This window comes from Sceloporus occidentalis, unplaced genomic scaffold (assembly GCF_023333645.1).
Source record: "Sceloporus occidentalis isolate IW3139 unplaced genomic scaffold, rSceOcc1.0.p SCAF_1, whole genome shotgun sequence".
Lineage (NCBI taxonomy): Eukaryota > Metazoa > Chordata > Lepidosauria > Squamata > Phrynosomatidae > Sceloporus > Sceloporus occidentalis.
Genome location: NW_028316981.1, coordinates 296,336,801 through 296,356,581, shown reverse-complemented (window position 1 = coordinate 296,356,581; position 19,781 = coordinate 296,336,801). Strand labels below are relative to the sequence as shown.

At 39.0% G+C, this 19,781-nt stretch overlaps 1 protein-coding gene across 1 annotated transcript in view; it reads left to right on the top strand.

Annotated features, from left to right (window-relative positions):
• Nucleotides 1–19,781, top strand: part of LOC149324105 (excitatory amino acid transporter 1-like) — an 80,871-nt gene that overhangs the window by 3,277 nt on the left and 57,813 nt on the right. The window lies entirely within an intron of this gene.

Sequence of the window (19,781 nt, the reverse complement as noted above, 5' to 3'; positions counted from 1 at the left end):
GATCAAAGAACCAAAGGCCCCAATGTCTGAATAGAGATATTCCATAGAAATGAGAGTGTGCAGCTTACATGTTTAGCTATTTTCTCCTCTCCATGGAAGAATTTGCAATCAGATGCCCAAGGTCAGGTGCTTTGTTTCTTGTGTTATTTGTGTAATTCAGTAGCCAATGGGAGATCTACCTGTGTAAAGGTAACCTAAGGCAATTTGATTAGGTAGTGTTTGCGGAAGCTGATTAGAGCAATGCTTCAAAGCTTTTATAGCTTAAATATCTCTAGTCAGAAGAAACAGTTGGTTTGGGAATGGCCTTTACTGTAATATATACATATATATATATACACACACACACACACACACACACACACACACACACACACACATTAAAGATAAAAATTTATTGTGATCTGGATTTCAACAACTGTACAGCTTGTTCCACTTGTCAAGGAGAGGCTGGGTTGTGGTTTATGAACCCACCTTACCTGATGGCAAATATCTTTTTGACCATCCTCAAAAGATATGGAAATAGGTGAAAAATATTTGATGCTGAAGTTCTATTGTCTATAAACAAACAAACAAAAAACTCCATTCTATTCTGAATAGTCATTTTCTTTACTTTGGAGAGTATCAAGGATTAAGATATTATTTTAAAAAACAAGAAAGAAAGTTTGCTTATTGCAGTCAAAGGAACTGGCTTGACTTCATATCCCTCTCCAGGAATCACACTTCAAAGTTATTTTCCTGCAGAATTTTTATAGGCATGGCAATGTGGGTGTTTATTTCAGAGAGATGTTCAGATTTTAAAAATCTTTTCCAAACTCTTGCCTCAAATGTACCTTCTGTCCAAAGCCTGCTACCCTACCATCATTATTGTGACACAATCTTGTGTGAACCCATTTTGCACAAGCCCCACTGGAATGAATAGGAACGCCACAGAAACATCTTGTGAAAAAGGACATTCAAATTAAATTGTACACTTACTCATCTTAGGAAAAAGATTTGACTCCCAAGAGGAAGCTTCTCTCTTGGACACAATACACAATGCTGCCCCTGGGAGTAGGTTTCACTGAAGTCAATGGAGCTTCTCAGTATACATATATAGCATTAGACAAGTGTAGGACATGTTTAGATAGTAGAAATATAAACACCAAAATTTTCATTCTTTATACTGATAGATATAACCTGTGTTAAAACATGGGTGTGTGATTTTAAGGATCCTACTTCCTTTAGAAGCAAGTGGGACTTTCATATGTTTCAGGAAATCTCTCATCCAAGTATTTTATAAACTCTGAATTGCTAGTCTAAATGAGAGTAGACCCATCGAATCAGTGAAAATTAACTTAAATGTTGATTTACCAGCTTCCTATTGATTTAATAGGTCTGCTTTTGGTTGGATTAGCAATTGAGTTTTAAAAGATGCATTTTAAGATGATGTGTTGTGTGTCCACAAACTGTTCTCTGAATGTCATTAATGATGTTACTCCATAGATCATTTTATTGATTTACTTTGAAAAAGTGTTCAGAGGATTAATTCAGGTGATCACAAAAATTGTCTCTGTTGGGCATTCAAAATATGTATCTTCAAGTATTGGCATGGCGTTAAAAGTGATGGGATATATTTTCAGTGGAGAAACTCACCAACTTAACTGCTGTTTAATAAAAGAAACCAAATAAATGGGTAGATTTACTGGATGGCAGTAAATACTCCCCACATCCATGTGTCCCATTGGCTGTCCCAATTGCATAATATTTGGATGAATTTGTGGTTCCTCTTATTTGTTGTTGTTCTGTGCCTTCAACTCATTTCCAACTTATGGTGACCCTAAGGTGAACAGTGTCCTTTTGGCTTGTGGTGAAAAATGTTTTCTTGCAAAATTTGTTCAGAGATGGCTTGTCGTTGTCCTTTTCTGAGGCTGAGAGACTGTGACTTGCCCAGGGTTATCCAGTGGGTTTCCATGCCCAAGGGGGGATTTGAACTCTGGTCTTCCTGAGACCTATTCCAGCATTCAAACCACCAACCTTTCATATGAACTTGGGAAAAAAATCATAAATGGAGATGTTCCTGTTAGTCAAGGGAAGGAGCAATTTTGCTTGCATTTGTTGTTCACATATTACTCTCAGTGTGCTGGTCCACTTGGGAGAAAATCCTCTTGTAATATGAAATCATTTGCACTATATGTCTGCAGAGGACTTCCTGAATCACTTTCTTAAACCTGTCACATTTCGCCCGAGATAATCTACCATACTATGTACCAATAGTTTCTTTTTCTGTTCTCGGCCATCTTCACTTTTGTGATTTAACATGAAGTCTGAGGAACATTTCTGTGAAATCTCATATCTAGCTCACCAGTTGATTGTGACGAAGATATTATTAGACACTACTGCTGTATGGATTTTTTTGCTGTTGTATCTTGCTGTGGGAGAGCCAAGCCAGAGTGCTGCATTTGGACATAATAAAAATCATTCTGCTTGCAATGGAAGCAATCAACATTGCCTTCTTCATGATAATTCAAAATTCTCTTTTTCATGTTTATTGTGATATTTGAATGCACCCACTCTTTGTTTTAAATAAGCATTCTGAATCATGTGCGCCAGTAGCTTGAAAATCAGATGTTCAGTAATATGGTACCTGTTCCCAGGGAGTCAGTATTGACTAGGAGGATCAGCAAACAGCTAACATGATGCCAAAACAACAGTGATAAAATTAAAACCCTAGCAGCAAGTAGTACTGTTTTTAAAGCACCTTTTAATTCTTTGGCATCTACTATTATTCAGTGACAGTACCTATTACTATATGGCACAATCATGGGCATATTTATTCAGAAGCAAATCTCAATTATTTCAGTGATGCAGAGTCTACAATAAGTAATGTACACGGCACAGAACCATCATCTAATAATCCAATTCCTGCATTAAGATCTCACAAAAAGTATTTTTAGATTTACCTGTTGTATAAAGAATTGGCATTTATCAGGGTAGTTTCGTGGTGGTGGTGAGGTAAGGAAAAGTGTCTCGAGACATGCTTGGTTTTGGAAAGTAATACAGAAACTCTGAATGTGAATATACTTAAAAGTCCAAAAATTGATAAGACTATTCTCATTGGAACTATGGTGCATTTCATTGACAGTCTTTGATGGTAGGACAGCACATACTGAATTGTGTGGATTACTCTCTTGAGAGCTAACATTTGAAAGGTTTTAGGGTTGGTAAGGCATTAATGTTAAAATGAAAGCTTTTAAAATTTACCTTTTTTGACCACTAAGAGTTGTAGTCCAAAAGAGTGTTCCAAAATGGTAACTTTTCTAAGCTCTCCTTATGACATTCTGAGTCTATGATTTTGCATTCAAAGAATACGTTTTGAAATGGATATTAAAGGGAACCAGTGAGAAGGACTCTATTACTGAATTGATATAATTGCTGTATCATGAAAAACTGAGTAATTCTTGCTTATAAGATTTACATAGTGTTGTTATCTAAATGGCTTGGGCCCAGGGTACTTGGAGGACCGCCTCTCTCCATACAATCCGCCCCGCACACTCAGATCTGCCGGGAAGCAATTACTGAGAGTTCCAGATGCGAAATATGTTATAACAACGCAGAGGGCCTTTTCCACCTCGGCCCCTCAGCTCTGGAACTCGCTTCCCGGCGAGCTCCGCTCAGCCACCTCCCTTGACCAGTTTAAAAAGGGGTTAAAAACCTTTTTATTCCAACAGGCTTTCCCCTAACTGTCCCCGATGCTGCCTCCCCTCCCCCGCAACTGTTATTGTTTTGTTATCTCGAGCTAGCTGGACATTGTTATTTTAATCTGTGCTTGTTATTTTAACTGTAATTTCCTTGTTGGTTTTATTGTACTGTTGCATTTTATACTGTAAGCCGCCTTGATCTGCGGAAAGGCGGGATATAAATAAATATATTATTATTATTATTATTATTATTATTATTATTATTATTATCATCTTGTTGTAAGGCCATTTCTAGGTCCTAGACTGTCCAATAATTGATAACATTAGCTTTCCCCAAAGCAGTCTATTTTGATTTATCATAAAAGGGCACCAAAGTAAGTTATTTCATCTGATGTTTGATTGTCAAAGATGTGGAAAAGTGTTTCTGGGATTTTATGTCTCATGTGTTAAAATAAATTAGGTCTCTTTTGATATTATGCATCTTGGCTTGAATGAAATGAGTACACTATTTGCTACTGCTTCCATGTGTAACAAAATGTCTTTGACCAGCTCTGAATGGTAGCATAGAACCAGATGCATTTCAAATAAAATATACTTCCTACTGCAGATTTTAATCCTAATCCAGGTGGATTTCAAATAATAAATAAATGTGGGTGCTGAGTGAATTCTGGGGTGTTTTCCAACTTCATGGAAATGTTGAGAGTTAGAGTTAGGGCTAGGGTTAGGGTTACAGAACAGTTGGGGGGTTATGTCTTGTATTTCTGAACCAATGGGAATCCCTACCCTCTCTGACATCCATGGGGCCATTCTGCAAACCAGACTATGTCATGTCATCTTCTGAGCATCATGGATTCATGGTCCACTGAGAAATGACCGGGGCATTTCCCCCCCTCAATAAATTAGATTGCTTGAGACAAAAATGTAACCCTGTGAATAACAAAATCCATGTATGCTCAAGTCCCATTAAATACAATGGCATAGCAAAATGGTGTCCCTTATATAAAATAGAAAAAATCAAGGTTTGATACTTGAAATTTATACTTTTTTTTAATGTGCTTGAATCCGTGTATAACAAATCTGTGTATAAGGAGGGCCAACTGTATAACTCTCCAGTTGACAATCTTGTAAAATGCCCACCATGTAGATCCAGTTCTGTATGAATTCTACAGCAGAACATAACTCTGGGGAGTGGGTTGAAGACCCTGCCACCTGTGCTGAGCCTGCTCACCTTCTTGAACTAGCCCTGAACAGCAATGGGTCAGCACATGAGTTAGAGAGTATTCTAATATTTGATTCTAATATTTGATTTAGTACAGATATGATTACAATATTTGTGCTGTCATCAAAACTAAAGTACTTTGGAACTGCTTTGGAATTGTAAAAAAAAAAACTGTCTGTAAAGGGGATATAGTGACAATCCTCTGCAATCCTCTTATTCCAGGAAGTCCTGCTACATTGTACATAATAAGACATAAATATTCATCCACATTTTATCTCTTTAAGAGCCACACTATGAGATAAGTAAAAACTATTAACGCTGTATTATAGACTACCAAAAGACTAATTCGCGTGACGCACCACGCCAGTAAATTTCCTTTAAGGAAGCTCAGTTCTTTCCTTATCTTTTGAACTTCTTACAGTTGCAATCTCCTGTTCAATTTTGTACCAGTCTTCCATAACATTTATTTCCTGCCTTTCTCCTAAAATAAGACTTAAAGCAGGACTCAAAAACCTTGTCCCATCTCTGTTCTGGTGTCATGGCTCTTTGGGCTACTCTGATGTCATAGAAGGGCCACACAGCTTTGGGCTATTTCGATGAGTGCCATCTAATTTTTGCTAATTTATGAAACCCTGTCAAATATTTAGTTCAGTGAGTCAGGCCATCATAAATTAATACTTTAAAATGTAAAACTAGCATTTATTAATTCTTATTTTTATTTCATGTATGAAATGTGATGGAGAAACTTTAACATGACATAATAGCATAATAAGGCAGGCAGCATTGATTCTGAAGTCATGCAAGTCTTAATTGCATTTTGTTAAAGGCCATTACAATTTGTTTGAACTTGTTGCTCTCATGAGCCTTCAAGTCATTCTGATTTATGGCACCCCTAAAGTGAACCTATAATGGGGTTTTCTTGGCAAGATTTGTGCAGAGGGGGGTTGCCATTGCCTTGATCTGAGGCTGTGACTCACCCAGTGTCACCCAGTGGATTTCCATGGCCAAGCAGGCATTCGAACCCTGGTTTCAAGAGTCATAGTCTAGTACTGTCAATAAAACTGAAGTACTTTGCAACTGCTTTGGAACTGTAAAAAAAACTGGGAATATACAGGGGATATAGTGACAATCCTCTGAAATTAAAGACTAAGAACTCAGTGCTTTCTAATAAAATATGGTGTTGCCTAGTGGCTACAATAAAGATTTTTCTTTAACAGTTGTTGTTGTTGCTGCTGCTTACCTTCAAGGCGATTCCAACTTGTGGTGACCCTAAGGCAAACATGCCACGGGGTGTACTTGGGAAGATTTGTTTAGAGAAGATATGCTATTGGATTTCTCTGAGCCTGAGAGAGTGTGACTTACCCTGTTAGTCACCTATTGAGTTACGATGGCTGAGCAAGGTTTTGAACCCTGATCTCCCAGAGTTCTAGTCCAGTACTAGAACTGGTTATATTCTAATAATTCCACAATTCCGTCCTACACATTTTGTTTCCATAAGACTGGAATATATATCTCTGTTTTTAGTGATGACTATTTCACCATGAGTCTCTACCACCTTTACATGACCACAATCAATCAATCAATCAATCAATCAATCAGTCAGTCAGTATTTACAGCTATCTTTCCTCTAGCCCAAGAACAGAGGAAGATACTTTTACTATAAAGGTCAATCTCAATTTCAGAAAACATCTTGGGGCCACATTCTACTGGTAGGTAGAGCCAAAGGCATAAGGATGGCAGCAAAAAAAAATGCAAGCATATATTACTTTAATGCACTTACTGCCACTGGCAGTAATGAAGCCTTATGAATAGTATATCTTAGCTGTCTAAAATGGGGGCAACATATGCAAAAGCTGAGAAACCACCAAAGAGTAGTGTCGTATTAAAGTAAGTTTGGCTGTCTCAGGGTGCTGGACTGGGACTCTAGGAAGACCAAATTAGATTCAGAAGTGTGAAATCCCCCACACTTTATGTATCAGAACTGAAGGTAAAACAAGCTAATGTTAGAACGCACATACATTAGTAAAATACAGTATAACATGTTTAAGTATTTTGCCACGGTAATCCTATAATCGGAATTTACGCCATCAAATAATGGGTTTTATTTGCTAAGGTGGAGATCACAATTCCTAGTTCTCTGTATCCTGCTGCATCATTATACTTTATCTTTGTTGCATTGCCATGATGTGGCATGGAGCCTTCAAGTTCTGCTTCTAAGCGTTAAACTGCACAACCTCCAAGAACAGAGTAGTTTCCATTTTGTGTATTGACTAAGCAAGAAATCGACAACATGGGTGCCTTGTGACATTAAGGGACATGGTTTGATAGCTAGAAAAACTCTCAGAAATACATTCTTTATTTGGATTTGGTATTGCTCTTAAGGATAGTAATTTTTAAAAATCTGAATGCCATAAATGAAGATGTCTAAATTCTTATTTGAATCAGTTTCATAACAAACTAACCTCAATTGACTGAACCAAAATGTGATAAATCTACTTCTGAGATTCATTTATCCCATCCTTTGTCAAATTCAGTATCCAAAACTTTGCTATATTGTCTTTTCTAAAGAAGTTCAGTGTTTATCATCTAGTCTGCGGAGCACAATGGAATCACACTGAAACTTAGAACATTGTATTAATTATGAGAGAGAACTGACAAAAACTGAAATCAGGTTTAGCTGGAAGAACGTATATAGCATTAGTGCTTTCTTAAACTGAGAAATCTTTCTAAGATTACTTGTCTCTACAATGTAAATTTTCAAGGACCACTAATGCTTGAAGACTGTTTTTATTTTAACTAAGAGGATATCTAAATTTGTCTCAGCCAACAAATTATTATATTTAGAGGTCCACATACCCTGTTATTTATTTCCATCCATAAACCCTTGAAAAGACTAATTATTTTAATTACTTTCCTTATTATTAGGATCTAGATCCAATAATTTGCTTAATACAGATTATCATATGTACAAAAAGAGCTCCAGATTCTTTGACCATCTTAAAGAAAGTAGTTATAAATAAATTAAGATTTTTTTAAAAAAAATAGAAATTAAATAGTCAGTAACTGGTGATGGTATGCTTTCAATATTTATTTTAATCATTTTTCACCCTTTCCCCAGTCATTAGTTAATTACTTTTAAAAACTTTGTCATTTAGAGCCTTGAGATTTGTAACACTGCTGCATTTTAAAATGTGTGATTGTTTTACTATTCACTCTGTATTGGAAACCACTTATGTGATATTTAAATATTTTTACGTAAATAAAATAAATAAAATGGAGAAGGCTATTTACATGCCTTATTTATTTATTGTATACCTCAGCTTTCTCCCAAGATGGGATCCAAAATGGCATGGATTATTTGTCCCACATAATTTCCATTGTGTTGTGTGGACTAAGTACATAGTTATCTTGTATTGTATTATTATTATTATTAAACTTTATTTCTAGAGCGTTGTAATTATATGATACTATGCTTGAGATAGCCCAGTATGTCTACACACTGGAGTACTGAGCCAAGGGTTTTTTCTGGCTCCTGGCCCTACTAGATAAGATCCTTTTAAGTACTGATATTTGGCATGGAGTATGACACTAAGGAAGCAGGAGGAGAGAGAACGAGTAAGTAAGTATACAGCTTACCACAGAGTCATGGTCCTTGAGAAGAATGTTTTCTAAGGAAGTCTTCTTCAGAAAAGATTTTAGACATTGGGAAGTTCAGGAATTTGTGGCTGTAGGTTGTTGTCAAACTGATTGCATAAAGGGTCTTTGAATATTTTGTTTATCAGCCATGTGACTAATTCACTGGCAACCAATTGTATCCTCACAACCATGTAAGAAAGTGAAGCCTGGGGGGTGAGAGGTTGGACACGTCCCTGTGAGCTTCATAACTGAGTACAGATTTGAATCCAGATCTCTACAATTGTCTGATACTCTGCAGACTTGATCATTTTCACTTGATCACTGTCCCTTTTATGGTGAGATACACTGGGCAGAATCCTGTTATTTTCTTACACACACACACATGTTTCTCTGTGAAGGCAGTTGGACATTTTTGACCAATGTAGAATATCCACATTCAATTCAAGGTTGGATAAATGGGATTGTATATGTGTACATGTATGCTCATGAATGTGTATACATTGTTCAAGGATGTGCATTGTGCTTGGATGCACATGCACATTTGTTTGCCTGTTTGATTGCATAATTTGTGTCTTGGTTCAGTTGAGCAACACTACTATTCCACAGAAGGTTTGTTTGTTGTTGTTAACCATTCTTGAGTCAACCCCGACTCATGGCAACCTGCTCTGCTCAGGTCCTGCAAGTTCTTACTTGTGACCTCCCTAATTGGGTCCATCCATCTAGCATGCAGTCTTCCACTCTCTCTACTGCCCTCCATCCTCCCTAGCATTATTGCATTTTCTAATATGTCATGCCTTCTCATGATATGGCCGAAGTATGACAGCCTCAGTTTAAATTTACATCCTCACTTCCCAAGATGAGTAACTGTTTCACATTCACAATTATTACTTTGTCATGATTGTGACACTATTGCCACAATTGTAATTGCCCAAACCTAGTTTACTAGGCATCAGCTGCATGGGGAGAAGAAGATCCATTGTGTGAGCTATTGAAGTGTGGGTGAATAACATTTTTATCAGATTTGGGGGGGGGGGCGCATGGGGCAGGAGAGGTTAAGTAGTTAAGTGTACTTGACTAAGTAGTGGATACAGGATTCCAGCCTATGTTCCCTTCATCATTCAAGAAATGCTGAAAATTGCTTCAAGTGAACTGGAACCATTGTGTTGTAGAAACAGTTAACCTAAAATTGTAAATTCTTTCATTTTTATTTCTCAGATTTGTCTTCTTTTCTCTCTGGTGTATGTTACATGCCTTCTTTCTGGTAGTGGGAACACCAGTTATGGAAAGGGAGAGATCTGCCTAACATCTAATTTAATATCTTATATTCCTGCACCTTTGAAAAGTTTTTTAATTAGCTGTTCAAAGTTAAATCTCTTCATTAAGATGTGGTCTTACTATGGTTGGTTTAGCTCTGTGAAATTATTCCTTAGACCCTCAGTATGCATTTACAGTTGGCCCTCCATATCCACCGATTCTTTAGCCATGGATTCAACCTTGCATGCATAGAAAAATATAAATTTCAAAAAGCAAACATTAGTTTTGCCATTTTATATAAGGGATACCATTTTATTATCCCATTGGATTTAATGGGATTTGAGCATCCACAGATTTTGGTATGTATGGTGGGTCCTGAAACCAAACCCTAGTGGATAGCAAAAGCCCACTGTATTATCTCTGAGATGTGCTTGATTATTGGATCTCTTCACTAGAAGGTTTTGTCATATAGCTATTATAATTCTTGCTTTACTGATTTTTATTCGATTGGATAGTTACCCCTAATCTGTCTTGTTCATTTCCCACAGAAGCTCTGCTATTTGGTAGCCGATCAAAGAAATAATTAAATGTTTAAAAAGTCTTTCAATGTGTAGGATGCAATATGGACTGTGCCTTCCCTTCTGTTTATACAGTGAGGTTGTCATTGTAAAAGGGGCTTTAGATTTCATGCACAACTCAAAAAATAATTCTTTTTTGTCTTACGCACATGTACATTCCCTTAAACATGTGGTTTACATTCCCTTAAACACCTTTTGGCCTGTGTACAACATCCACTGTCAAACGAAGTTTACAAAAATTGAGTTAGTCCTCTGGTGTCATTTCACATCATCACACATTGCATGTTGTACGTTTCACACCATTGCACATTGTGCTCTAACAGCACGGGTATTAGATGTGAAGTGTCATAATTCTGTAACGAGGTGGTATAGCAAAATCCAGGCATAACTTCAGGAGTGTAAAGTTACTGCTGTGTCTCTTTGATGCAGGATCTCAGCCAGTGTTATAAATCAAATCTACTGATATTGGTCTAATGATAGAATTAGGAGCTTATCCCATGGCTTAATAAATCGATTTACCTCTATCCATTTTAAAGCTTAATTTGGGCAGCATCCTGATGTTATCAGAAGGTTTTTGCTGCCGAATTTGCCACCCAAATGCAGCCCGGGTCCATTCCGCTTCCAGGAGCACTCTGGCAACCATTTTTTTAAGCCAGAAAACTCCCAGATCTGAAAAGAGCCTCAAGGAGCACTCCTTGAAGCAGGGATGGACCCAGGCTGTATTCGGGTGGCAAATTCGGCATCAAAACCCTTCTGATAACATCAGAATGCTGCCCGAATTAAGCTTAAAAACTCTGGTTGGTGATAGAGGTAAATCGATTTATTTAGCCATGGGAAATATATTTTGATGGTGTATACCTGGTTCACTCATTATACTAAACAAAAATTACAAATTAATAAGCCAGGGTATGAAGTTGCAGTGTGTACCCAGCTTCACCAATCCCTTCAAGTAAGTACAGGATAGAATATGCGAGCTAAGATATATGCAGCACTCTAGCCCAGAATAAAGATTAAGTGCTTACAAATAAGCCAAGATAGACAAACCAACTTTAAAGCCAGTTCCTCATCATGGCTTATTTGCAAGCACTTTGTTGTAGGTACGAGTTTGCAAGATATGGAAGTCTATGCATAGGATCCAAATTTCATCTTGTTTAACTGCTTGTGTGGTAGAAAGTAATGGAAAAGGCTACATTTAGGGACACATCACTCATTCATACCCTGGCTTATTAAACAAGGTGAATTTTTTTTGGTTTGCTGGAAGGGATAGATACCACCAGAAGCCCATGGTCCAAGTGGGATGGGTACTTGTCCTATCATTTGTGATTGAGGCCTCTCCTGCACTCAGTGTTTGGATTATCACTTGTGGACACAGCCATGGGTGAAAGCTCTGGAAATATCCACTCTGGGTATTGCAGCAGGGGATTCCAGAAAATTTAATTTCAGTTAGTGTTAATTCCAAGAGGCTATTGTGATTCTCAGCAGAATCTGTTGTTCAATAACAAATTGGGCAAAATGCCAGAAAACAGGTGCTCTTTCATAGTATACAGTTATAACACTACGATTCCACTTAAACCATCATTCTGTGGAATCCTGAGGTTTGTAATTTGGTGAAGCGCTAGAGCTCTCTAGCTGAGATTCTGAAGTATCCTTCCCTAAACAGCAGTTCCCAGGCTTCCACAAAATGTAGCCATAGCAGTTAAAAGTGTAATCATAGTGCTATAACTGTGTCATTTGAAAGGGCATCAGTTTTCAGTTACAGTACCTATGAGTGTTAAGAAAATTTCCAACTTCTAGAGGATAGAGAGATACTACTGCTTTTGTTCAGTGATAATGTACCCCTGGATAACTGATGCAGAAACAAAACATAAAGGACAATAATGGTCTTTCTCTGCTTGTTAGCTGTCCAAACACATTTTCCTCGCTGCTAGATGAGGCAATCTTTTGGCACTGTTAGGAAATGATTCTTCTGATCTTATATTCTTAGCTTCCTGGCCATTGAGCCATGTGAAATTTTTGAATTACCTTAATTAGGAAGTGGTTTTCTTAGCAGCATTTCATGCTTATTTGTATGGTTCTCAACTATTTTTCATAATGGCCTTGTAAGCAAAATGCAATAGATGATGAAATGTGTCCTGAATCAGAATGTCACAACCAAACCATGGGTGGTCCATCAGGCCTATGCCTTGGGTTTGCACGCTCTGGTTCCTTTCATCCCTCTCTCTCTGATTTGTTATAACTAAACCTTGCCATGATGTCTAAACTGAGCAAAATATGGGCTTTTAATATGTTTCTTATATTTCTGTTCCACTGTTATTTGGGCTCCTAGCAGTCTCCTGTCTAAGGGGCAGCCTGTAGCTGCCTCCCTCTTCACCAGATCATGTGGAGAGGCATGTGGCATCACACTGCCCGGGAGGCAGAGTCAGGGAGTGCATCATGTGGATGCCATGCCCCAACACCGCCCCAGGCTGACCTTAATGGCCAGTCTGCACAGCCCTTAAGAGTCTTGGAGTGTGGTGGAGGCTCCTTCTTTGGAAGTTTCAAACTGAGGCTTGATGGTCATCTTTCAGGGATGCTTTGATTCTGTATTCCTGCATAGCAGAATGGGGTTGGACTGAGTAGCCCTTGAGGTCTCTTCAAATTCTATGGAACTTATCGCACACACTTTTGCCCCTGATCTGTGCATGGGCAGGGGACGTACGTGGCCAAGTGAAAACACATTTTGTCGCATGCTGAACTGTCCTCAAGGAGGGCCCATGACATTGCCTGGGACTAAGCCGTCCCCAATCCGGGCTCAGGTGCGTGAATTTTGAAAGGTGGAAGCTTTCCAGTGGAGAAAATCACGCCACTGAGCCCTGATCGGGGACAGCTTAGCACTGGGCAATGGCATGGGGCCACCTTGAGGACAGTGTGGCATGCGATAAAATGCGTTTTCCCTCAGCCATGCACGTCCCCTGTTCATGCCCAGATTGGGGGCAAACTGTGTGTGATAAGGTCCTAGGATTCATTTATTGAGAGTTAAGCAGGCTCAGAGCTTAGAAAAGTGGTGTATTAAAAAAAAATCAGCAGCACTCAGGATCTCCAAGATGACTGGGAGATTGTAGGAGTTGAAGGGTGTTGTAGTCCAAAAAGTAGCTTCTCCAAAGATTTACATGCAATAGATAGATAGATAGATAGAGATGGGTGTGGCATGAGGACTTCAGCTATTTTATTCTGTAGCAACTTTATACTTCCTTCTCTAGACCGCTAACATTATCCACCACAGCTCATAAAACCATGCTCCCTGAATAGTCTATAATCCATGTTTCTCTGGCCCAGTTTGTTTTGGATGGAAAGCACCATTATTTCAGCTTAGGACAACACATTGCTGACACACTTCCCTGCCTAAAGAGGACATCAGTTTGGATGCTGTACAAAAATGAATTCTTGTCTTCAGTCTGCATTGCTCTCTCAACGCCATTCTCTCTTGAGCTCTTTTTGTTGCTGTCTCCTACATGTATTCTGGCTGCATCCTCTGGATCTTAGGAAAGTTCAGAGAGGTTAGATGGTCTAAAACAGAATAGAATTGCATCTAATTATATTTTACTGTACAATGAACAGTCAGCTTCTGAGGAAAGATCAAAAGATGAGCTGTGTTTGGGGGTTCATTCTTGACTGACAGGGTTTTTTTTTAGAGTTATGGGGTGTTGTTTGTTTTTGGCCATGTGTTCTCCCTGATCACAGATCTAAGGACCAGAGCTTCTACTGAGTTACTGATCTGCTTGGGGGTGAAGCTAACAGCCAGTAGCTGCCACATTCTTTCAAGCTCAGTTATTGAGGTGCGGCGGTGTGCACCTTGTGTCAGGCGCAGTTCTCGCAAGCCTACTTGCTGGAACACTTCCTTCCATACAATTCACCCCGCACATTCAAGTCCTCTGGGAAAAAAATACTGCAGCCAATAAAAACCAGGCTGCAGTTACCCAGAGGGCCTTTTTGTTGTCTGTTCCTAAATTATGGACTGGCCTGTTGGAAGAGATCCGATATATCACCAATCTTGATGGCTCTAAAAAGCCATCAAGATGGATCTTTTCCTACAGGCCTTCCCTGACTGATCATCTTACTGCCACTGATATGGATTACCCTGACTACCCCAAGATGTCTCAAGCAAATTAAAATGTTTTAGTGATTTTAATATGATTTTATAATGTTTATGTTGTATGTATGTATTTTATTATTGTTTTTATTATTGTTATTGGTGAGGTGGGATAAAAATTAAAAATTATTATTATTATTATTATTATTATTATTATTATTACCATCATCATCAGTAAGAGTTGAACAGGACCTCTGCTAACAGGCAAAACCAATAGATATTTTATATAGGTATTCTGTGGGGACATTTTGAGGGGGAGGCCCAGAGTTCTGTTTCAGTGCCTATTTAATACTAGTATGGAATGTGAGGGAGCTTCTGCAGTCACTTGCAACATGGTATGTTTGTGTTCTTGCTGGAGGATGTGGTTAGCTATACTTGCAAGCTGAAGTTGGTTGCCCTTGAAGCCAATGTATCTACTCTTCAGCATATTTGATTGTTTTTGCCCTTGACATGTGTATTTTCTCCTGATTCCTGTTCCCATTTTATGCAGTAATGTTTTAACTTTTATATTGTAATTGTTTTACTTTGTATTGTAATTGCTTTTAACTTTTGTAAGCCGCCTTGATCATTTTTTGGAAAGGCGGGGTAGAAATAAAATTTATTATTATTATTATTATTATTATTATTATTATTATTATATTGGGCAAGGACGTAGCCAAGGGGAGGTCCTTGGGGTCCGGACCCCCCCTTCCATTAGAAAAATGAATGGTGTGTGCTGCTGCGCCGCCGCACCCAAGCCCCATTATAATGGTGGCACTTAGTCTGGACCCCTTAGTCTGGTTGGCATTTTATTTCTCCTCCCAGTTGAAGGGTACAGCCCAATAAGAAAGAGAAGAATAGTGGAATAGTGAACAACTGGCTCTGCAAATGGTGCTACCGAGAAACAACTTCTTGAACCATGATGCAGTTTCAGGAAAATGGACTTCTGACAAGGGATGGGTTGCACCTCACAGCAATGTTTTTGCCAAGAGTCTGAAAAATCTGATGAGGATGGCTTTAATCTGAGTTATCGGGTGGGGGGGGTTGACAGTATTTTTGAAGGCAGAAGTTCATCAAGTGCTGGAGATAATAGTCTCAGAAATCTTGGGAAATAAACAAGATGAGCTTGAATTCTTACAGCAAAGCAAGTATGATATAGCAGGCATCCCTGAAAGCTGGTAGAATGAGTCTTATGATTGGAATGAAGTAATAGAGGGGTATAACCTATTTCAGAGAAAAAGACAAATCAGTAGTAGTAGTATTAAATATCAAACATATTTACACCTGTGGAGAGATCCATAACTTAAATCCTAGGAGCTCGGTTGTGAGCATCTGGATAAAAATGAAGGGGGACAGTGGTGTTACTGTGGGGGTCTACTACAGACTCCCATGCTGTAGGATTGCGGACTTGGGTTATGCCCTCCTGGAACATTCCAAAATGAGAGATGTAGAAGTAATGGAAGATTTAAACTACCCTGATATTTGTTGCCAAGAATGTAAGGCCCAACACGTTCCTCATTTGCCTTGCAGAGAATATCATTGTCCAGAAGGTGGAAGAGGCAGCAAGGGTATCAGCTATTTTAAATATGATCCTAACCAACAGTGATGACCTGGTTAATGGGGTATCGGCTATTTTAGATCTGATCCTAACTAATAGTGATGACCTGGTCAATGGGGTAGAAGTAGTGGTGGAAGTGACCATGTTTTCCTGGAGTTTGTTATACAGTGGAAAGGGGAAGTTGTATAGTCAGGCATGCATTCTAGACTTTAAGAAACCAGATTTCAGTGAATTTAGGGAAATACTGAATCCATGTTCAGGAATATTAATAGAGAGGGTAGTTTGTGGTGGATTGGAGTTTCCAAAAAGGAAGATATTGACAGCACAATTTCAAACAGTTACAATGAGGTGGGGAAATGGGATGTGTCCAAAGAAACCAGGATGGCTGTCCAAAGAACTTTCATCTGAGCTAAAATTTAATAGTGATATGTACAAGAAATGGAAACAGGGGTAAATCACCAATGGGAAATTCAAACAAATAGCCAGCAAACACAGGGAGAAAGTCAAAAAAGTGTAGAGTGGGCTCAAGCTTGCAAGAGAGGTTAAAAACATTTAAAAGGGCTTTTTTTTGTTATGTCCATAGCAAAAGAAAAACAAGGAAAAGTTAGGGCCATTGCATGGAAAAGATAGCAAAAAGCTAACAGAGGATAGAGAAAAGACAGAAATACTCTGCACATTTTTTCCTCAGTCTTCTCTGAAAAGGAGAACAGTGCTCAACCTGTGGGAAATAGAGCAGATGGTGCAGATGGGGATATGCAGCACAGAATAAATAAAGAGGTAGTATAGGAATACCTGGCTACAGAATCTGAGTCTCCGGGGCCAGATAAACTTCATCCAAGGGTAATAAAAGAACTCACAGAAATAATATCAGAATCACTATCAATAATTTTTGAGAATTCCAGAAAACAGGAGAAATCCCAGCAGACATAAGGGCAAATATTTTTGCAACCTTCAAAAAAAAGGTGAGATGGAACCAAACATCAATACCAGATCATGAAACAAACAATCTGCAAGCATTTAGAAAGGAATGTTGTGTTCACTTAAAGTCAACATGGTTTCTCAAAAATAAGTCATGTCAGGCTAATCCTACCTCATTCTTGATAGAGTTACAAGCTTGGTAGATGAGGGGAATAGTATGGACATAGTGTATCTTGATTTCAGTAAGACCTTTGACAAGGTCCCACATGATATTCTTGCAAACGAACTACTAAGATGTGGACTAGACAATGCTACTGTTAGGTGGATTAGTAATTTGTTGACCACTTAAACCCAAAGGTTACTCACCAATAGCTTCTCTTCATCCTGGAGAGAAGTGACTATTGCGGTGCCAGAGGGTTCTGCCTAGAGCCCAGTGCTTTCCTACATTTTATCAATCACTGGGATTATGGATTATGAAATAGAGGGCATTTTTATTTGATTTGTAGATGACACCAGCTAATACCTCAGAAGACAGGGGATCATTTGAATTCTGATCCTTTTTTCTGGGGTGTTAGCTACCCTCCTAATTTGGTGTCATTTGCAAATTTGATAAGAATGCCCTCTATTCCATCATCCAAGTGACTGACAAAATGTTGAAAAGCACTGTTCATGAAAGATGTTGACAAGCTGGAACATGCCCACAAGAGGGTGACCAAAATGGTAAAAGGTCTCGAAACCAAGCTGTATGAGGTGCAGTGTAGGGAACTGGATGTGTTTAATCTGGGAAAGAGGAAGTTATCCATGTTTAAATATTTTAAGAGATGTCATATTGAAAGGGAAGCAAGCTTGTCCCAGAGACTAGGGCCCAAGACAGATGGCCAGGAAGCGCCATTATGGGGCCAATAGTAGGGATTAGGGAGCGCACAGCAACCGCACGCTCCCTAACACTACTACATGTGGGCGCCGCCATGGTTATGCGGCCCCACCCACACAGGGCAGATATCCATGACAGGTCCTGTGTGATGTGTCACTATGTCACTGCACTGTTGGAGGTCGCTTATGGTGCCTTACCAGCAGCGCGGAAAGCAGCTCCATTTCAGAGCTCCTTTTTGGCGCACGCATCATTGGTGCGGCAACCGCACGGCCATGCCAACGATGCAGAGGAGAAAGAGTTTGCCCCTTTCCTCTGCTCCTCTCCTCTGTAGAGCCGGGGTGTCCGGGGGCATGAAGCCCCAAGCACACCCCTTTTCCAGGCCATGGAGAAGCGGCATTTTGCTGTTTCTCCATGGCCTGGAAAAACACCGGATTGGGGCAACAGGGCTGCTGGTGAGGCTGCCCTGGCCCAAATTCAGTGCGAAAAGGGGCTTGTCTGTACAGCCCCCATGACACAGAGTAATGGATTCAAACTACAGGAAAAGACTTTCCACCTAAGCATTAGGAATAACGTCCTGACAGTAAGAGCTCTTCAGCTGAAAATATGCTGCTCAGAATGTGGTGCAGTCTTCTTCAATGGAGATTTTTAAACAAAGGCTGGATGGTCATCTGTCAGGAGTGATTTTGGTTGCATTTTCCTACATGGCAGGGAGCTGGACTGCATGGCCCTTGTGGCCTCTTCCAACTCTATGATTCTATGAAATAATAATTTGGTAATATGTAGGACTATGAACTTTAGTCACATTAATTAGTTGATGAAAAAACTGCAACCCTGAATTTTGAGGGTCTTACTTCTGAGCAGACATGCAAGTTTTAATATTAGGAAAAATCAAAATGGTGGTACTGTCCGTCAAGACCAAATGTATTTATACAGAACGTGGACTTTATACATTATACAAAACATAACTTTGTTAATGTTAGAAAATATTAAAATATATATTAAAATATGACTGAGCAAGCTTTCTAGTACACAAAATAATGTTTCACAGTATTAATATAATAAGATGGATTATATTGTTTTCATTAAAATATTAATGTTTGAACATTAATTAAGGAGTCTGACCAATTGGGTAGACACTGAAGTTAACACTGCATCCCCTGCTACATTTGATCAGTTTTTTTCAGAATCTATATATAAATTCACTAAAATTTGTAATAACCCTTTTTTGCTCACTGCCTTGGTTTTGTGGAAGAAATGGAGGCATCTCTTGGCTCCCTACCTTTCCCCTTTACAGCCTTTTCTTACCCACCCTCTTTTCCAGAGCCCAGAAAAATACGCACAGTTTCGAGGTTAGGAGGTTTATGGCCTTTATACAGTTCGGGACCTTTTCCACAATGGGACAACTATCACAACAGAGCAACTAATCTATGCTCTGGGCCCTGGTCATCAGAACTGGTATCAAATAATACAGATACAATTATTCTTAAAGAAACAGCTTCAGATACAGGAATATCCTCGCCTGCTTACTTTTTTAAAAAACACGTGCATCACTCCAGCTATGTACTCTAAAGGCCAAATAGCATGCATATATAATTGTCTGCTAGAAGAAACATTTGGTAACTCAACGCTTCATAAGGCAGAATGGGAAGCAGAACTTTGCCTTTCAATTGATAGTAAGACCTGGGGAAATATATGGACTCATTTACCATTTAAAGCTAGGTCCATTGCCATTAAAGAGAATACTATCAAGTTGGTCCATCAATGGTACCTCACCCCAGTCAAATTGGTTCGTATGTCTACCAATGCTAATCCAAAATGCTGGAGGGGTTGTGAAGGTAGGGGAACCTTTGTACATATGTGGCTGGAATGTCCCTTAGGGTATGAGTACTGGACAGAAATTTTACAACTGATCTCCAAGATCACTAAACAAAGTATACAATTATCACCACTCCTGCTCCT